The following is a 17,940-nucleotide window of genomic DNA, read 5'->3' as shown; positions in this document are numbered from 1 at the left end:
CTCAGTGATGTTGTAGTTTTGTGTAATGGAAAGTTGGATTGCAATGGTGCTAATAATGACCAGCTGGTTTTAGTTTATATTGGCATGAAAATTGACATTTTGGCCCTTAAACACACATTTTATTAGGCACCACTTTTCACTGTGTCTTGCTAAATGCTGATGTCTACTGAAACCACAAAGTAATTTGTGGAAAAATGAAACATTTCTTATAGAAGCTAAATCTGGAGACTTTTTAGGATCTTCACAGTCAGAATTTATCTCAGAAGCTTTTTAGAACACAGCCATTCAGTAGATTCTCATCCACAATCTTGAAGGCAGGACATCATGGCATCTTCTGCCTGACAAGAACACATTTGTCCATTTAAAGGCCATTTATTGTAGTCTTCGACATCAGTTTAGGTTTAATATAATCCAATTTGAAAGAAAAGTTCTGTCACTTCAGTGGCAATAGCGCAGTCACTTTTTAAAAAAATGATACAATCACACGGTGGCGCTGTAGAGTGTGAAACATGGGTCCGTGGTGTTTTTGTAAAACATCAATGGGTAGAGTAAATTTCCATGTCCGGGCGTCTGTGCCAATAGGCTCGCTCAGAAGGCAGGGCCAGCGATTGGAGTTGGGAGAGGAACCCAGTCTGTGCGGCAGTAAGTGCACAGTCAACTAAAGCATAAAGATTACAAACAATTTATTGAAATCGTTCTTTACTGCTCTGTCTTGTTTTTTTGTTTTATTTTATCATAAACGGATTGACTCGTTCAAGTATTGGTATCAAGAAGACCACTTGCCCGCATCGAATCATCGCTTCATCCAATGTTCATGAAGACATTCTGAAATTACATGTTCTTCCATATTTCGTTGGGATTGGATTACACAAAAGGCGGCACGGACTCACAATTATTCACTCTTCTCATTGGTGAGTTCACTCTATATTCCCTATACCGTTATTTATGGGGACTTGATGTTCTGTTGATTGTTAATGGTTAATAATGAATTAATCTCCGCGCGTGCATGTCTCCGAAGTCTTTCGTTTTCAAATCCAATAAATGGGATCAATTATTATGAACAAGATACGAAACAATTCAGATCTATTGAAAAATAACTGCAGATAATATTTTGAAATAGCCTATTTATATGCATGTAATATTTTAAATGAATTGCGGTGCCTGCAGTAACCTATGGTTCAATCAAGACCACCCTTACAAGCCCCCCTCTGCATTGCCGAATCATTACGTTCTGAGTCAGATGTATACCATTGTATACTGCTTGTGGTGTGGAAACATGAGGTAAACTATGAAATATCTGTGTCCGGTGTAGCAGAGCCATATACCCACCTTCTATCGTGTTCTGTGCGGCAGTAGTTTTTGCCTATTCATCTCTACAGTAATACATTTCAAAAACGCGCCCTGCATTTTTATACGACGCATGCCTGCAATGAACCACCTTGTATTGTCATGTAGGCTAACTGTCAGCATCCTTTGATATGGCAAAGTGAACAGTCAACTGGGATAGTATAGGTGCGGCTGAAAGGAAGTGTAGTTTGCCTACTGTATCCTATTGTAATGGAATGATATAAAGCACATCAGTTCTGTGGACCTTCCTTCTGGCCATATAGGAATGGGTCAAGAAAGACCTCAGGCCAGGGCTGGTATGGAGGGATCGACACTAACATTATGCAGAATATATGACTGGTTTGTAAGCCGAATACTATGGTAATACTATGGCAATACTTTGACACAATGACTTGAGGGTTCTGATACTCTGGTAGGATGGCTGAGATATTTGTCCAGACCAGCGTCCAGACATTGACCCCAGATGTCCCCCACACAATACACTCATCCTCTTGTTATAGAAACCAATGGTTGTTGAGGCTGGGGATGATGATGAGGATGCATCAAGTTTCTTGTCATCCCATCATGGCCATACTTATGCGCCCTGACATTGGGGCCGTGACCATTAGGCAAAATATGTGACTCAGCAGCCTGTCTGAAAGGCACGGATGACTGTAATACATTGACAGGTGGTGCGTATCTGCTGTATTGACCTGTTTCTCCGCCCCGAGACAGAGAACAGGGGTAGATCTCAATTGCGTTGTCCTCGCGTCCTCTCTAATCTCTCCTCGTCTCCTTCGCAAACCCCATTGGATGAGAAAGCCAGAGGTTCCTCCCCTCCTTGAGGCCAAAGTGTTGACAGCTCAAGACAAGTTTTACATCGATGCCACCAACCCGTAGAAAAACTTCCACTGTCAAATGTGCAAAGCCAGGCTAGGAATTATCTCTCGAGTACCCTATGTATTTGTAATTTAAAATGTAAAAAAACGGTTTAAATGCTTGAGTTGACATGTAGGTATGCATATCATGTATCGATAAACAACAGTGCGTGAACATTCTTTACACGTGTCTTGATTGCATACCTTACATTCTTGAGCACAGCGAGTCATGTTATTTCAGGGGTCTGTCAGTCTGTTGGCCTCTGAGTGCTATGGTTTCCACTCCTTGGTGTCACATTCTGAGTATTAACATGGGGACAGTGTGGCTTAGCCCAGGATCCAGGACCACCTCCCTGGATAGCTAGACAGCTGCATGGGCAGGAATCTCTAGGCCTGGGCTGGGTCTAACCTGGGTGCAGCACTGTGGTACAATGACTTTAAATTTAGGTCTATTGTCTTGGCTGGTATCAGACCATTTTAATGCAGTTAGTAAGAAATGGATGAGGATTTGGGTGAGGAGTATGTACAGTTGAATAAGCAACTGATTGCCTGGCAACCTCTCATCTCCCCAAACTGTTTCCCCTTCCTTTTAGTTAGATTGCAGCATTTAAAGTTGGCACCCTTTTGTTAGCCAGACGGACACACGGAGGGACAGACCAGCTGGGCTCACAAAGGGAGGGGGTCAAAGGTAATCCAATCAGTGGCGAGCTGAGCGGCAGCCAGCAGTGGAGGGCGTTGCTCCCTTTGTGATAATCAGGGTGTGACTGCTGAACAACGGGCTGAACTTCCACCCCGCTCTGACCGGCAGTGTTTGAATATACTGTTTAGGGTTTTGGCCTTGTAACTTCCAGTCTAGAACATGGGAGGGGCATTTTTTGTCTCTGAAACCAGCCCAGTGATATATAGGTTACTAAAGGAAGTGACTTTGAGATGTGCTATTTTTGTCAGCCTCTTGTCAATTCTCATGTTTGTACTCTGAGTCTGTGTGAAAGGGACTACGCTCTACTAGTAACCTAGCATTAATTATAGCAGTCTATTTTGGGTGGCTGAATTAATCACAGAAGAAAGAGGAGGAGAGAAAGAGAGAGATGGGAATTAGCCAACGGGGGAAACAGCTATTTGTCTCCTGTTTTTCTCTATGCCCGACAGAAAAATCCTCAGGTCATTGGAAATGATTACACCAACATGTGCATCGCTTTGAGCCCGAAGATTCTCTTGTCTTCCTCAATTTGTATTTCTGTCATCTGCTGTGGCCCACAATTTTGTACACAGACATTCGTACATCTGGACTTTCTTCTCTTTTCTGTGTCTATATGCTAAGTTGAGTGATTGGTTTTCTTGCTAGTTAATTGCATTCAGCCTATTGTGTCATTTTCATTAGAGCACTCAATGCCTACGTACAGTGCATTCGGAAAGTATTCAGACCCCTTGACTTTTTCTACATTTTGTTACGTGACAATCTTATTCTAAAATGGATGATATTGTTTTTTTTCTCTTCATCAATCTTTCATCAAGCATCTTGCTCTGTTTATCTTTCCCTCGATCTTGACTAGTCTCCCAGTCCCTGCCGCTGAAAAACATCCCACAGCAGGATGCTGCCACCACCATGCTCCACCGTAGGAATGGTGCCAGGTTTCCTCCAGAAGTGACGCTTGGCATTTAAACCAAATAATTCAATCTTGGCTTCATCAGACCAGAGAATCTTGTTTCTTTTGGAAAACCCAAGCTGGCTGTCATATCATGCCTTTTACCGAGGAATGGCTTCCGTCTTGCCACTCTACCATGAAGTCTGATTGGTAGAGTGCTGCAGAGATGGTTGTCCTTCTTGAAGGTTCTACCATCTCCTCAGAGGAACTCTGAAGCTCTGTCCGAGTGACCATCGGGTTCTTGGTCACCTCCCTGAGCAAGGCCCTTCTCCCCCAATTTCTCAGTTTGGCCTGGCGGCCAGCTCTAGGAAGAGCCTTAGTGGTTCCAAACTTCTTCCATTTAAGAATGATGGAGGCCACTGTGTTCTTGGGGACTTTCAATGCTGCAGACATTTTTGGTACACTTCACCAGATCTGTGCCTCGACACAAACCTGTCTAGGAGCACTACGGACAATTCCTTCGACCTCACGGCTTGGTTTTTGCTCTGACATGCACTGTCAACTGTGAGACCTTATATAGACAGGTGTGTGCCTTTCCAAATCATGTATAATCAATTGAATCTACCACAGACGGACTCCAATCAAGTTGTAGAAACATCTCAAGGATGATCAATGGAACAGGATGCACCTGAGCTCAATTTTGAGTCTCATAGCAAAGGGTCTGAATACTTTATATTTTTAATAAATGAGCAAAAATGTCAAAACCTGTTTTCGCTTTGTCATGGGCTATTGTGTGTAGATTGAGGGGGAATATAATTTGATACATTTTAGAATAAGGCAAAATGTAGAAAAAGTCAAGAGGTCTGAATACTTTCCGATTGAACTCTGTCCAACAGGCATATAAGACATTTGTGAGTATGTGTTTGTGTGTGTATGAGTGAAGTGATTGGTGCGTGAGAGCAATCATACAATTTTGTTTGCGTCTGCCGATTTCCCTTGGTAATCAGTGATTCCACTGCACTGTTGGTTAAGGGCTTGTAAGTAAGCATTTCACGGTAAGGTCTACACTTGTTGTATTCGGCGCATGTGACAAACAAAGTTTGATTTGATTCTTCCGCTTCAGGGACATTTTGGCTGCAGATAACAAGTGAATTGCTGTTTCTTAGCAAGGCCAAGTAGGATGTGGTCGGCGTGTGTATGAATGCTTTGCCATCGGTGAAATAAAAAAATCGGTGTGACAAACAAGTGCAATCCTCAAAAGATGATTGGGGTCGTGATCTTGTGTGATATACAGGTTCACGGTTGAACAGGTCTGACTCTGTGCTGCATGGTGGGCTTAGTTTGAGGTAGAGCTCTCGGTCTTCTGACAGGAGAGAAGTGGAGCTTACCGGGACTTTCTGAACCACAATCTGCCAAGCACAGAGCACGCTATTCATCTCGCTCCGTCAAGAGTGGAGAGAAGGGAGACAGCGGGGGTGTGGGTAGGGTCGGTGAGGCTGGGTGCTTTTTGGATGGGGTTGGGGTTGAATTGGATGGCTTCACAGGCTGAATTATCCCAACTCATCCAGGCAAGCAACTCTGAACAGAGAGGAAGGGATGGTATCAGCCAGCAAGGAAGGACTTTTTCTGGGGTTAACAGAAACAGTAGGTCCCTGCTAGGTTGTGTGTGTGTGTGTGTGTGTGGGGGGGGGGGGGGGGGGGGGGGCTGTGTTTGTGTGTGTCTTGGTGTGCATATCTCCGTGTGTGTGTCTCAGAGCACGTCTCTGCTCTGTCAAGCGTCTAATTTTGGAACACGGTTGGTGGTTAAACATTTTTGAGATGATATTCTCCATCAGGGCCTGTCACTCTAATCACATCTGAGACGGAACTGAAGATTGACCCCTGCTCCGTCATGTCCTCCCTCACCTAGGAGGACCAGAGGACATTATCACAGTTCCTCATTTGATATTCCAGAGAAAATGACTCTAGCTATAACCTTAGCAATCAAGCTCAAGACATGATTAGTCATTGAGGTTTCAATCTTTCTCCATTTGGAACAATACAGTTCAGACCACAGATCTGAGGCAGCTTTCCAAAATCACGACACCAGCACCTACTCAAAAGTAGTTTGGATGACACCAGTCAAACTTATTTTCCTCATCTGAAGATACTTGACTGAAGATACTTGACTGAAGATACTTGTCTGAAAGGAACTCTATATTGTTTAGTATATGCCTTTGTCTTTGGGTATTATGCCTTTGAAAACAGTGCTTTAGAAGCAATGTTTTCTACCTTTCAAGCCAGGCAGAGAGCAGAAATTGAAGAGACTGCTTTAGAAGAGACAGGTAATTGAGATCCAAAGCAGATGTGAGTGATCCCTCCAGCTGTGTAGAAAGTCAGAGACAATGACTCATGCCCTGAGAAAAGGTTACAACATCAAAGTTACAAAGTTACTTAGTCTGAGATGCACTCTGGCTGCACATCATCTCTGTACATCATCTCTTATCCGGTTTCCACCCATTTTAGGCTTGCTTAAATATTTTGTTGGTAGAGTCTGCTGGCTTTGGATGACTTCTGGTTGTAAATGTGCAAACGAGGCATGCTCCTTTCTCTTTTTATGGCCATTACTTACCGTAGCCATGGCTGATGGTATCACAGCCAATTTGGCGCAACTGGTTCGACACGAGATCTTCGGCATGCTCTTGCTCCCACTTCACCTCGTACTCTCCGCCCCTCTCTGCCCTCCCCTGCCCCTCTCAGCCCTGCCTCCCGGTGTGCCTGTCTGAAAACCCCCAGCTTCTCCCCAGATGTGGCCGAGTCACCCAGCTGTTACGCAGAGTTCCACTGGGAAGGAGAAAGAATGGGGGTTGGGAGAGAAGGATGGAAGGAAGGAGGAGGGATAGATTGGGAGGAAAAGATTGCATCTCTCTTATTTCACAATCAACACCAATCCTTCAGCTGCAGAAGAGGCCAGATCCTAGTTGTTTGCTCCTATCGGGTCTAGAATGTGTTACTCTTGACCCCAAACCGCTGGGTGGTTTCCTTTTTAAGATGTCCGACCATGTTGTCCTCCACAGAGGGTGTGGGAACTGCATGGGAACCAAGTTGAAGTGGAAGGTTATTGCTGTGTGATGCAGAATCAGAAAGAAACCTGGTCACATTGCCTGGGAACTGTGTACATTCACCGTATGAAGATGTACAGTAGGCATACATGGTCAGGTCCCATTATTGGTGTCTTACAGGGACAATCATGGTTGCTCATTAAAGATAGCCTACTACTTAGTCAAAAATGAGTCAGAGAAACACATTATTCTGCCGATTCTGCAGATCGTTGCACTTTAAACTGAGGACCTGCTGTATCCCTAAGAAACCTCAGGGATTTGAATGGAGAAGTTGGCCTTTTCAGGACATTGACTACAGCTAACAAGCCTGCCTTCCTGCCTCCCAATGCCCCCCTCTGGCTGACCCTGCCCTGTGACTGTCTGTCACTCACATAGACCTAATCCCTCGGCATCTAGCATTATCGAACGGGTGGAAGTGGTCGTTCCAAGACAGGGAGTCTGCCCCTACAGACAAACAGATCTGCCATTGTTAGTCGTGCTTGCATGATGAGCACTGGGGCCATCCAGGGTTTCAGTCAGTAGGCCAGTCCACAGAGAGAGGGAGAAAGCCAGCGAGAGAGCTCTGGCCAGACAGGGCTCCAGGGCTGCATTGCATCCATCACTGGGGATCAATTAACAGTAGCAGCAGCAGCAGAGAAGTGACCTCTGCTCACACACCAGACCAGTGCACTCTCAATGCCCATAGGCTGAGGAAGCACTGATACAGAAGGCTGAGATGGAGGGGGCATGGTGAGGGAATTGAAGAGGAAGAGGGGAGAGGGGATAGAATGCTGGGGGAGCATTAGATTGTGTCTGCTGATATCTTCAGCACCCATCCTGAGTAACGAAAGCTTACAGGGACAAAGGAAAGGAGCACGAGTTGAGCTATGCAGGAGAGGACATGATATATTTTGTAGAGAGGTGGGATGGTGGGAAGAAAGAGAGAGAGAGAGACAGACAGGCAGCTAATACATAGTGCATATGGGCCGTGGGAGATTTTCCCATTCTTCCCATTCCTCCTCTACATACTACATGTCTACCCATCATTCTAGTAGGTTATTCTAGGAGGAGTCTCGCTCATAAAGCCAGCCCCTATTGCTCTCCCTCCCTATCCATACGATCTCCTTCCACCTGCTTGTTGCCTATAGTAGTAGTACACAATCTCACAATGCCTTCCACCAGCTAAGCCAAGTGAATAGCAGTCTCGTGTTACTGTACTCCCAGTCCCAAGGCTCGTGCAGGAAGCCTGGAATTGGGGCTAAATAGCTAAGTGACTATGAATAGCATACTGTATGTCGGTCAGTTCATGTTTCCGGTTCCTGTGCTGTTGTTGACATGGAGGGGCCTGTGTGTTACAGTTCCGGCTGCTCAACATGGGGAATTTGTTATTGCTCCAGCTTCGCGGCTTGGCATTCCAAGAAACCCAGAGGAAAATCATAACCCCAAACGGCACCCTCCCTCCCCCCGCTCCTCCTCCTGACTGCATGTCTTTGAACCCTCAATCCCCGCCACAACCACACTGGTCCTTTCATAATGGGTTCTGTTGACATCCTCACAACAGCCTCGCACAATGCTTCTCTCCACAGTCACAGAGGAAGCTGTTCAGGTCTGCCTGGTCCATGTCTCTGGTTCATGTCTCTGGTCCATGTCTCTGTGTGGCTGTGCTGCTGTCGTTGGACTGGACATTCGTCTTGGTGTGGTTAGCTGGCTAGCTGTTCTGTCTTGCTCTATGACTCTGTATGAGATCTGGTGGGTGGAGGAGATGCTTGAGATGCTGTACTCTTTCCATCCACTGCCTGTGTCCATTTCCATAGAAACAGGGTTTGACATACAGCGCAGCACAGTTCCAATCCCCCAGCAGCAGCACCCGCACAAACACACACGGTGTTGGTGGCATGAATGTAGCCGGCAGTTGGGAGATATGCCTCTGTCGTTTTTTTAGCCCACTACTACACTGTGTATATGTGTGTGTGTGTGTGCGTGTGCGTTTGTGTGTGTCTGCCCTTACTGAACTCCTCTGTGGTTAGTATTGGCAGGAGATTGTTGCTGTTCCAGTTCAGCTGATGAATCCAACTGATTCGGAGGAAAATCCCTGCTTGTGATTCATGGCAGCAGAGTGTTCTCCTCCCTCAGACAGATCTTGTGTACTCCTCCCGTCTGGCTTCCCATTTACAATGCAGCTACATGAATAACAAGGTGTTTAAGTCACAATGTGATCTTCATGGTACATAACTACACACATTTCATCGGCCAGAGAGGAATCTCACAGAACAGCTCAGATCCCAAGGCTGTAGCCAGTAGGCTAGACACCCTGTATCCCATATTCATAGAGCGCTACGGAGTAGGAGTGCTGATCTAGGATCAGTTTTGAATATGATCAGGCTATATGGACAGGGGGGACCTGATCCTAGATCAGCAGTCGTACTCTGAGATTTTTTGCTTTATGAATATGGTCACGGATCTTTTTTGTTTTCGTTTTTTTGCCATTTACTACGAGCTGCTGCTTTTTGGGAATCCCAATCCAGGGGGGAGTCTCACATTTCCAAATATATGAGTAGTAAAGTGGAGCCCGAGGCCCCTCCTTGAACTGGTGAAATTAAAGTAATACACTATGACTCTCTGGCTCTGTAGGAGACCTCATTTCCATCGCTGAGTGATTCATTTTCCTGTGTGGACCTGATAATGTTATTCACTAATAAAATAACACCATCGCTGCCATACTATGAGGCACTTAAGAGCCACTCTCTTCCATTCCGTCATGTGGAAATGGAACGTGGAGTGTATGCAATGTCGGTTGTTTTCCCATTCCTCAATACGATCTCTCTCAGAAGCATTGTGCATTTTTTTTTTTAAGTACAGGAAGGTGTGATCTGATCGACGTACTGTTTTGTCACCATCTCTGTCTCTTTCTCTGGGCAGTCTCAATTTAACATGCAGCTAGGAGTTGGACCAGACATGCCTGTTGTGTCTGTACTGGGTAGGTGTGTCTGTGGTTGTGTTCGAGCATCCTCCATTCCTCTCTCTCCATGGTGGTGTGTGATCTTCCCTGAGTCATGCTACTCTGCCTGGCCCTGCTTCTATCTGGGTCCCGGGCCCTTATCTAATGCAATCTGTCTATCTAATATTCAGCCATGCTGCCCCCAGGGAGAGGAGATGGCCATGGCCTCCCTCCCTCACATCGATCCGATCCAAGAGGAGAGTGAAGAGGAGAGTGCATGCCTGGCGGTAAACTACAGTCTTTCCTGGAAGACTCTCCAGGCCGTTGCATGGAAAGCCGACCAAGCTTAGATTGACAGGAGTAGGGGGCATACAGGGCTGCTCGTATAAAGATATTTACAGTGCCTTGCGAAAGTATTCGGCCCCCTTGAACTTTGCGACCTTTTGCCACATTTCAGGCTTCAAACATAAAGATATAAAACTGTATTTTTTTGTGAAGAATCAACAACAAGTGGGACACAATCATGAAGTGGAACGACATTTATTGGATATTTCAAACTTTTTTAACAAATCAAAAACTGAAAAATTGGGCGTGCAAAATTATTCAGCCCCCTTAAGTTAATACTTTGTAGCGCCACCTTTTGCTGCAATTACAGCTGTAAGTCGCTTGGGGTATGTCTCTATCAGTTTTGCACATCGAGAGACTGACATTTTTTCCCATTCCTCCTTGCAAAACAGCTCGAGCTCAGTGAGGTTGGATGGAGAGCATTTGTGAACAGCAGTTTTCAGTTCTTTCCACAGATTATCGATTGGATTCAGGTCTGGACTTTGACTTGGCCATTCTAACACCTGGATATGTTTATTTTTGAACCATTCCATTGTAGATTTTGCTTTATGTTTTGGATCATTGTCTTGTTGGAAGACAAATCTCCGTCCCAGTCTCAGGTCTTTTGCAGACTCCATCAGGTTTTCTTCCAGAATGGTCCTGTATTTGGCTCCATCTATCTTCCCATCAATTGTAACCATCTTCCCTGTCCCTGCTGAAGAAAAGCAGGCCCAAACCATGATGCTGCCACCACCATGTTTGACAGTGGGAATGGTGTGTTCAGGGTGATGAGCTGTGTTGCTTTTACGCCAAACATAACGTTTTGCATTGTTGCCAAAAAGTTCAATTTTGGTTTCATCTGACCAGAGCACCTTCTTCCACATGTTTGGTGTGTCTCCCAGGTGGCTTGTGGCAAACTTTAAATGACACTTTTTATGGATATCTTTAAGAAATGGCTTTCTTCTTGCCACTCTTCCATAAAGGCCAGATTTGTGCAATATACGACTGATTGTTGTCCTATGGACAGAGTCTCCCACCTCAGCTGTAGATCTCTGCAGTTCATCCAGAGTGATCATGGGCCTCTTGGCTGCATCTCTGATCAGTCTTCTCCTTGTATGAGCTGAAAGTTTAGAGGGACGGCCAGGTCTTGGTAGATTTGCAGTGGTCTGATACTCCTTCCATTTCAATATTATCGCTTGCACAGTGCTCCTTGGGATGTTTAAAGCTTGGGAAATCTTTTTGTATCCAAATCCAACTTCTTCACAACAGTATCTCGGACCTGCCTGGTGTGTTCCTTGTTCTTCATGATGCTCTCTGCGCTTTTAACGGACCTCTGAGACTATCACAGTGCAGGTGCATTTATACAGAGACTTGATTACACACAGGTGGATTGTATTTATCATCATTAGTCATTTAGGTCAACATTGGATCATTCAGAGATCCTCACTGAACTTCTGGAGAAAGTTTGCTGCTCTGAAAGTAAAGGGGCTGAATAATTTTGCACGCCCAATTTTTCAGTTTTTGATTTGTTAAAAAAGTTTGAAATATCCAATAAATGTCGTTCCACTTCATGATTGTGTCCCACTTGTTGTTGATTGTTCACAAAAAAATACAGTTTTATATCTTTATGTTTGAAGCCTGAAATGTGGCAAAAGGTCGCAAAGTTCAAGGGGGCCGAATACTTTCGCAAGGCACTGTAGCTATGATGGTATTTATGAGTTACTTTATTATAGAAAGCTCTATTGATTTCAGAGGAAGTAGATGGATAGAGTGGGGGGTAGAGTTGGCACACACCATCATATGTGTTATTTCATAGTTTTGATGTCTTCACTATTATTCTACAATGTAGAAAATAGTAAAAATAAAGAAAAACCCTTGAATGAGTAGGTGTTCTAAAACGTTTGACCGGTAGTGTACATCGTGGTGGTTGGTTGGGGATTGGCCAGGTGGGAGTCTGTCTGAGGTAGGTTGGGTTTTAAAAGGTGCTTTTGGAAAAAATACATCCAGACACTATAGGCCTAACATGTATTTAGACTTCAAGTATGTTCAGGTAGCATTACACTATACCCAAACATGGGCCTAAATGCCTGACTGCCCAACACTAAATCAGACTTCTCCCACCACCAGAATGTTACACATTATCAAGATATTTAATGATATTTCTATTCTAGTGTTATAAGGATGTTCAAATACTGCCCGCACTGCATCTCAGTGCAAGAGGCGTCACTACAGTCCCTGGTTTGAATCCAGGCTGTATCACATCCGGCCGTGATTGGGAGTCCCATAGGGCGGCGCACAATTGGCCCAGTGCTGTCCGGGTTTGGCCGGTGTAGGTCGTCATTGTAAATAAGAATTTGTTCTTAACTGACTTGCCTAGTTAAATAAAGGATAAATACAAAAAAAAATTCTGAACCAAAGCCATGCTAATGCTACTTGCTAACACTGACTTCACTGACCCAGTCCTACTTGCATTCCCTGAACACTTACAGTAAGTTGCTCCTTTCTATCCCTCTGCAGACAGTGCAGTCTCTCTAAGCACCCATTCACCATTGTACTCGTCCTCTGAGAGACTGGGCCAAGGCCTTGCGTAACAACTCCCCCATCCATACCCCGTCCCTGCTTATTCTCTGGCAGCAAAATGAGGTCTTTGGCCCACTTGTCTCTCTCGCTCTCCTTCCTCCCTCTCTCGCTCTCCTCCTCCCTCTCTCGCTCTCCCTCCTCCCTCTCTCGCTCTCCTCCCTCCCTCCCTCCCTCCCTCCCTCCCTCCCACCCTCCCTCCCTCTTGCTCTCTCTCTCTCTCTCTCTCTCTCTCTTCCTTTCTGTGTTTCTGCTCCCTGTTAGGAGAATCATGTGAGAATAGTCAGACAGATAGACACTCGTTTTTCTTCCATAACTACACGTTTTCAAGCTGAAGTTGATGTGGACTGAGAGACAGGTATGATTATGATTAGTACAGAGAATGACTATGAAACAGATTCTCTGCTGTGTTGTTGTCTGTTTCTGCTGTCCGTGGTGTTTTTGGAGCCTGTAGGGCCTCATATAGTCCTCTGGGCCTCACTAGGAGGAGGAGGAGCTGGTGTCCAGGTGCTTTCCAGTTAGTCCATTCTAGAAAAGATTTCTGGGGGAAACTCTGGCTGTGGCTGGTTCAGTTGATGTTCGTCTAATGGGACGTGGTGGAAATTGCTGCAAAAATGTTGTCAGTATAGGGGGAAATCACATGACATGACAGACACGCTCTCCGACAGATGGTTGGTTGGCTTTTCTGCTTCCTGTGGCCTGTCATTTTCGTCTTCATCCTCAGCATCATTCTCCAGTGCTCCCTCTAAGCCACGTGCTGGGTTGTCAAAGGAGACTGCATGAGGCTCAGTGTTAAGAACCGGGGATAGATGACCACATGCCGTGGGTTTGAGGAAAACTCCTCTCCTTAAATCCCTGTTCGCCCCTCTCCCCAGCCTACAGCTGGCTGTGTTTGGTTGGGGAGCAGTGGAGGGGGAGGGGAGGGAGGGTCAATGAAAACACAGCTGGTCTGACCCCCTCCAAAACCAGCTGCTGTCACAAAAGACCCCTGTCAAGCGTTTGGAGAGGTGGCCTAGCTGCCTGCCTGAATCTGCATCTCTTTCCCTCCCCTCTTCACTTCCTCCCCCTTTCTCTCTCTTCATTGTGTCCCCCCAGACCCCACCCAGCTGTTCCAGGGTTTTTACTTTCCTTCTCCTCCGACTGAACAAACCTGACTACACACACACACGTACGCACACACACACTTACGCACACACACACACACTTATGCATGCACACACACTTGTGCATGCACACACACTTGTGCATGCACACACACTTACGCGTGCACACACACTTATGCACATACTCATTATTCTTGAGTGACAGATAAAAAAAAATAAAAAAACAGCTTATGAAACAGTGGGGACTGTGAAGCAACACAAACATAGGCGCACACACACACACAATAACATACGCACTATACACACACGTACACATGGATTTTGCACTGTAGATATGTGGTAGTGTTGGAGTAGGGGTCTGAGGGCACACAATATGTTGTGAAATCTGTAAATGTATTGTAATGTTTTTAAAATTGTATAAACTGCATTCATTTTGCTGGACCCCAGGAAGAGTAGCTGCAGCATCGGCAGCAGCGAATGGGGATCCATAATCAAAACAAGTACACACCTATGCAATCCCCCTTGAGACAAATGTTTGATCAGTCACACCAAAGGCTGTGGCTTAGTATTGGCTGTGTGCCTCTGAGGCCTCCAGGACTGGTAGAAGCCTGGAGCTGTAGTTACAATCCAGTGGCTGGCTGTGAGGCCTTGAGGGTGGGCTGTTGCGTGCTGGCCTGATGCCACACCCTCCCTCCCCTATCCCGTTGTTACAATCCCTGACAAGTTGCAAGTGCCTCTCTATTCACGCTGACTGTGGGGGGTGGGCGGGCCTTTGTGTGGCAGCCATTGCGTCGGACACACGCTCTCATTTGATAGACGCGTGCTGACAAAAGAGAAAAGGGGGACACTTCGGTTAATTATTTGCGGCGCTAGAGTGAAAAGGGTAGAAGCGGCGGCCATCTGTTATTCGTGCTTCTAATCTATGCTTTGCCCAAACTGTGGACCCACACTCCTCCCGTGATCCCTCCCTCCCTCCCTCTCTGCCCCAAAATCCCTGCTTTTGTCCTGGCACGCTTGTTTAGGGAGTATTTTCATTGTTGTGGTTAGCCTGTCTTCTCACTGGGTTTTGGGAGTGGACAGACATGGTGTTGTAAGTGTCCTGGGCTCTGAGTTATTCCTCTCTGCCTTGGCCATTCTGCAGGGAAGAGAAGGTTGACGTTCTCTCCTCTCACTTCCTCTCCTCCTCTCTCATGTCCTCTCTTCTCCTCTCTGCCTGAAGAGCTGAAAGTGTCTTTTGTTGATCCTGGGCCACTCTCCACTCTGACGCTTTGTTTCACAGCAACGAGACTAAACAACTGGTCTGATCTCTCTCTTTCTCTCTCTCTCACTGGATAAGTGCTTTGACTGGCACATGCTCCTCTGCCCTGTTACAAGTGTTCATTGACATTGACACACGGCAGCCCTGGTGTAGCCCACTAAATGTTTGAATCTCTGTTTATCTGCACCAATCAGGCCATTCGTTTGGGATCAATACTGTTTTTGTAGCCCGTCAAGGTCATTCAAGGCTCGAGTCTAAAACACCACCTACCAAACTGCAATCGATGTTGTTGAAGACAATTACCTCTCCTCTTATAGGGTGCAGTGATTGTTCTGAACTAAACACTTTCACGGGGCTTTTTTTAAGTCGCCCTTTTTTTGCGTGGCACCAGATGTTCGTTGACGAGTCTGGCCCCGCTGGGCACAGACGTCACTTCAACGTCTATTCCACGTTGGTTCAACGTAATTTAATAGAAATGTGGATTCAACCAGTGTGTGCCCAGTGGTGCTTTTCTGCACGAACACTCTCCGTTAAATGTAGGATTGGCTAGGGGATGTGACTGGCTGCCTGCTTTTAGGCTGCTGCTGCCGGGAGCCCCGCTGTTCTCGTTGCCCTAGAAAATTCTGCAAGCTTTTCTCTCGGCTGCCAGTGAGAGCGCCCGCCTGTAGACAGACAGTGGAGGGAGACAGAGTCACAGAGACATGCTGACTTAAAAGCTTATCGATCTCTCAGAGCTAGCCTGACTCCACTCTCTCCAACTCCACTGTCTGATCTCCCAGTGGGTCACTACAACAGACTGCCCACCCGTCCAGGGTGAAAGCATTCCTGGCTGCCTCGCATCGCATTTGTGGGTTCACTTGGGGCCAAGGGTCACAGGCGAAGAGGGACCTGGCTTTATGGTATTTTTTGGCACGTGGGGGTGATTGTATGGGGCTCACTCAGCCTCCTTTGTGTCCCCCTCCTGTCTGGTCCCATACCCCACCTCCGCCCCCCACCACCCGGCAGCTGTCCCCCCTCCATTAACATGACAAAGTGGCGCGGTTCTGTTCCACACCAGGGGCGCTGCTAGCTTTCATGGTGGGGCCATTTGGGCCAGCCCTGCCCTGCAGTGGGCCATCTGTGTTTGGCCTCTACTCTTACTCTCTCCTCTCCTACTGTGAGTCACTCAGAGCAGGGCAGGGTGTGACAGACAGTCAGACCACTGGGGCCTCCTAGAATACCATGAGGTAATTCACATTACACCCAATCAGAGCGAGACAAAGTTAAACATGACATTGTCACTCCAACTACAGCCTTAGAGGGATGATGTAAGAATGTGAGTGTCGTTTTTAAACCAGAGCCGCATGAGGTAATGGTATGGCCCAGGCAGACACAGAAACACCCCGCCACCACTGCCTCTCCATCTTTCCCCATTGAAGAGGGGCGTGTGGATGAGATGGAGAGGGAGGGACAGGAAGTCAATCAAGTGATGTCATACGTGAAACCCGTTGAGGAAGAAAGTGGAGACTGTAGGAACTGTCTTTTGGTAGCAGTTTGTTTTCTTCTCACTAGTCTCTTGCGGTCGGTTGACTGCTTTAGGGGATATTGTGAAATATATGTTCTGGATGTTTCCATACTGAGTGTGATGCATAGGAAATATCCTGGGGCTTGAAAGCCACACACCTTCCTCTCTGCTGAAATAGAATTTTGTCATATATTTCTACACTGTTGCATTGATATGCACTCTTATTTCCCAGCACTGTGTAGCAGTTAGTTCATCGGGTGACTAACTAGCTGGTGATCTCACTATGTGCCTCTAGGACGGTTCAGCCTATCATATCTCAGGATTAGATTCACACACCCTCAGTAATACACGACCGGTGCTTGACCCTGCGGTGTTATTTCTCTGTGCTCAGTCCTGGATGTAAATGTGATGCTCGGCCAGCAGTGGAAGCTTTAATTAAAAGTGACCGGTGTTCTCTGAGGAGACCCTAATCATAGAGAAAGGAGTACTAGGATTACTTCACTGATATTTTCCCTGACCCGGTCTGTAATACCAACTTGCCCCGTAGCACTCACATATATAGCCATTAAATGCTTTGAAAGGCTGGTCATGGCTCACATCAACACCATCATCCCAGACAGCCTGGACCCACTCCAATTCTCATACCGCCCCAACAGATCCACGGATGACACAATCGCTATTGCGCTCCACACTGCCCTCACCCACCTGGACAAAAGGAATACCAATGTAAGAATGGTGTTCATTGACTACAGCTCAGCATTCAACACCATAGTCCCCTCAAAGCTCATCACCAAGCTCAGGACCCTGGAACTGAACACCTCCCTCTGCAACTGGATCCTGGACTTCCTGACGGGCTGCCTCCTGGCGGTGAGGATAAGCTTAGTCCCCTTCTGTACTCCCTGTTCACCCACAAATGCGTGAACAGGGAGACTCCAACACCATCATCAAGTTTGATGACGACACGAAAGTGGTAGGACTGATAGCTGATGACGATGAGACAGCCTATAGGTAGGAGGTCAGAGACCTGACAGTGTGGTGCCAGGACAACAACCTCTCCTTCAACGTCAGCAAGACAAATAAGCTGATTGTGGATTACAGGAAACGGAGGGACAAGCACATCCCCATCCACATCAATGGGGCTGCAGTGAAACAGGTTGAGAGCTTCAAGTTCCTCTGTGTCCACATCACTAAGGAATTAACATTTTACATTTTTTTTTTACCTTTATTTAACTAGGCAAGTCAGTTAAGAAGACATTCTTATTTTCAATGACGGCCTAGGAACAATGGATTAACTGCCTTGTTCAGGGGCAGAACGACAGATTTGTACCTTGTCAGCTCGGGGATTCGATCGTTCAACCTTTTGGTT

The 17,940-nt window shown here is 46.3% G+C and overlaps 1 protein-coding gene across 1 annotated transcript in view; it reads left to right on the top strand.

Moving 5' to 3' along the window:
- The first annotated feature begins 572 nt into the window (after positions 1-572).
- LOC110507564 (numb-like protein) overlaps positions 573-17,940 on the top strand; it is a 62,004-nt gene continuing 44,636 nt past the window's right edge. The window contains exon 1 of the mRNA XM_021587630.3: positions 573-911. The gene's annotated coding sequence lies outside the window, so the exon portion shown is untranslated. The remainder of the gene's footprint in view (positions 912-17,940) is intronic.

Source organism: Oncorhynchus mykiss, chromosome 27, assembly GCF_057628025.1.
Source record: "Oncorhynchus mykiss isolate SJ-2025 chromosome 27, ASM5762802v1, whole genome shotgun sequence".
NCBI lineage: Eukaryota > Metazoa > Chordata > Actinopteri > Salmoniformes > Salmonidae > Oncorhynchus > Oncorhynchus mykiss.
The sequence above is the reverse complement of the archived record's forward strand: the minus strand, read 5'-3'. Positions and strand labels throughout refer to the sequence as shown.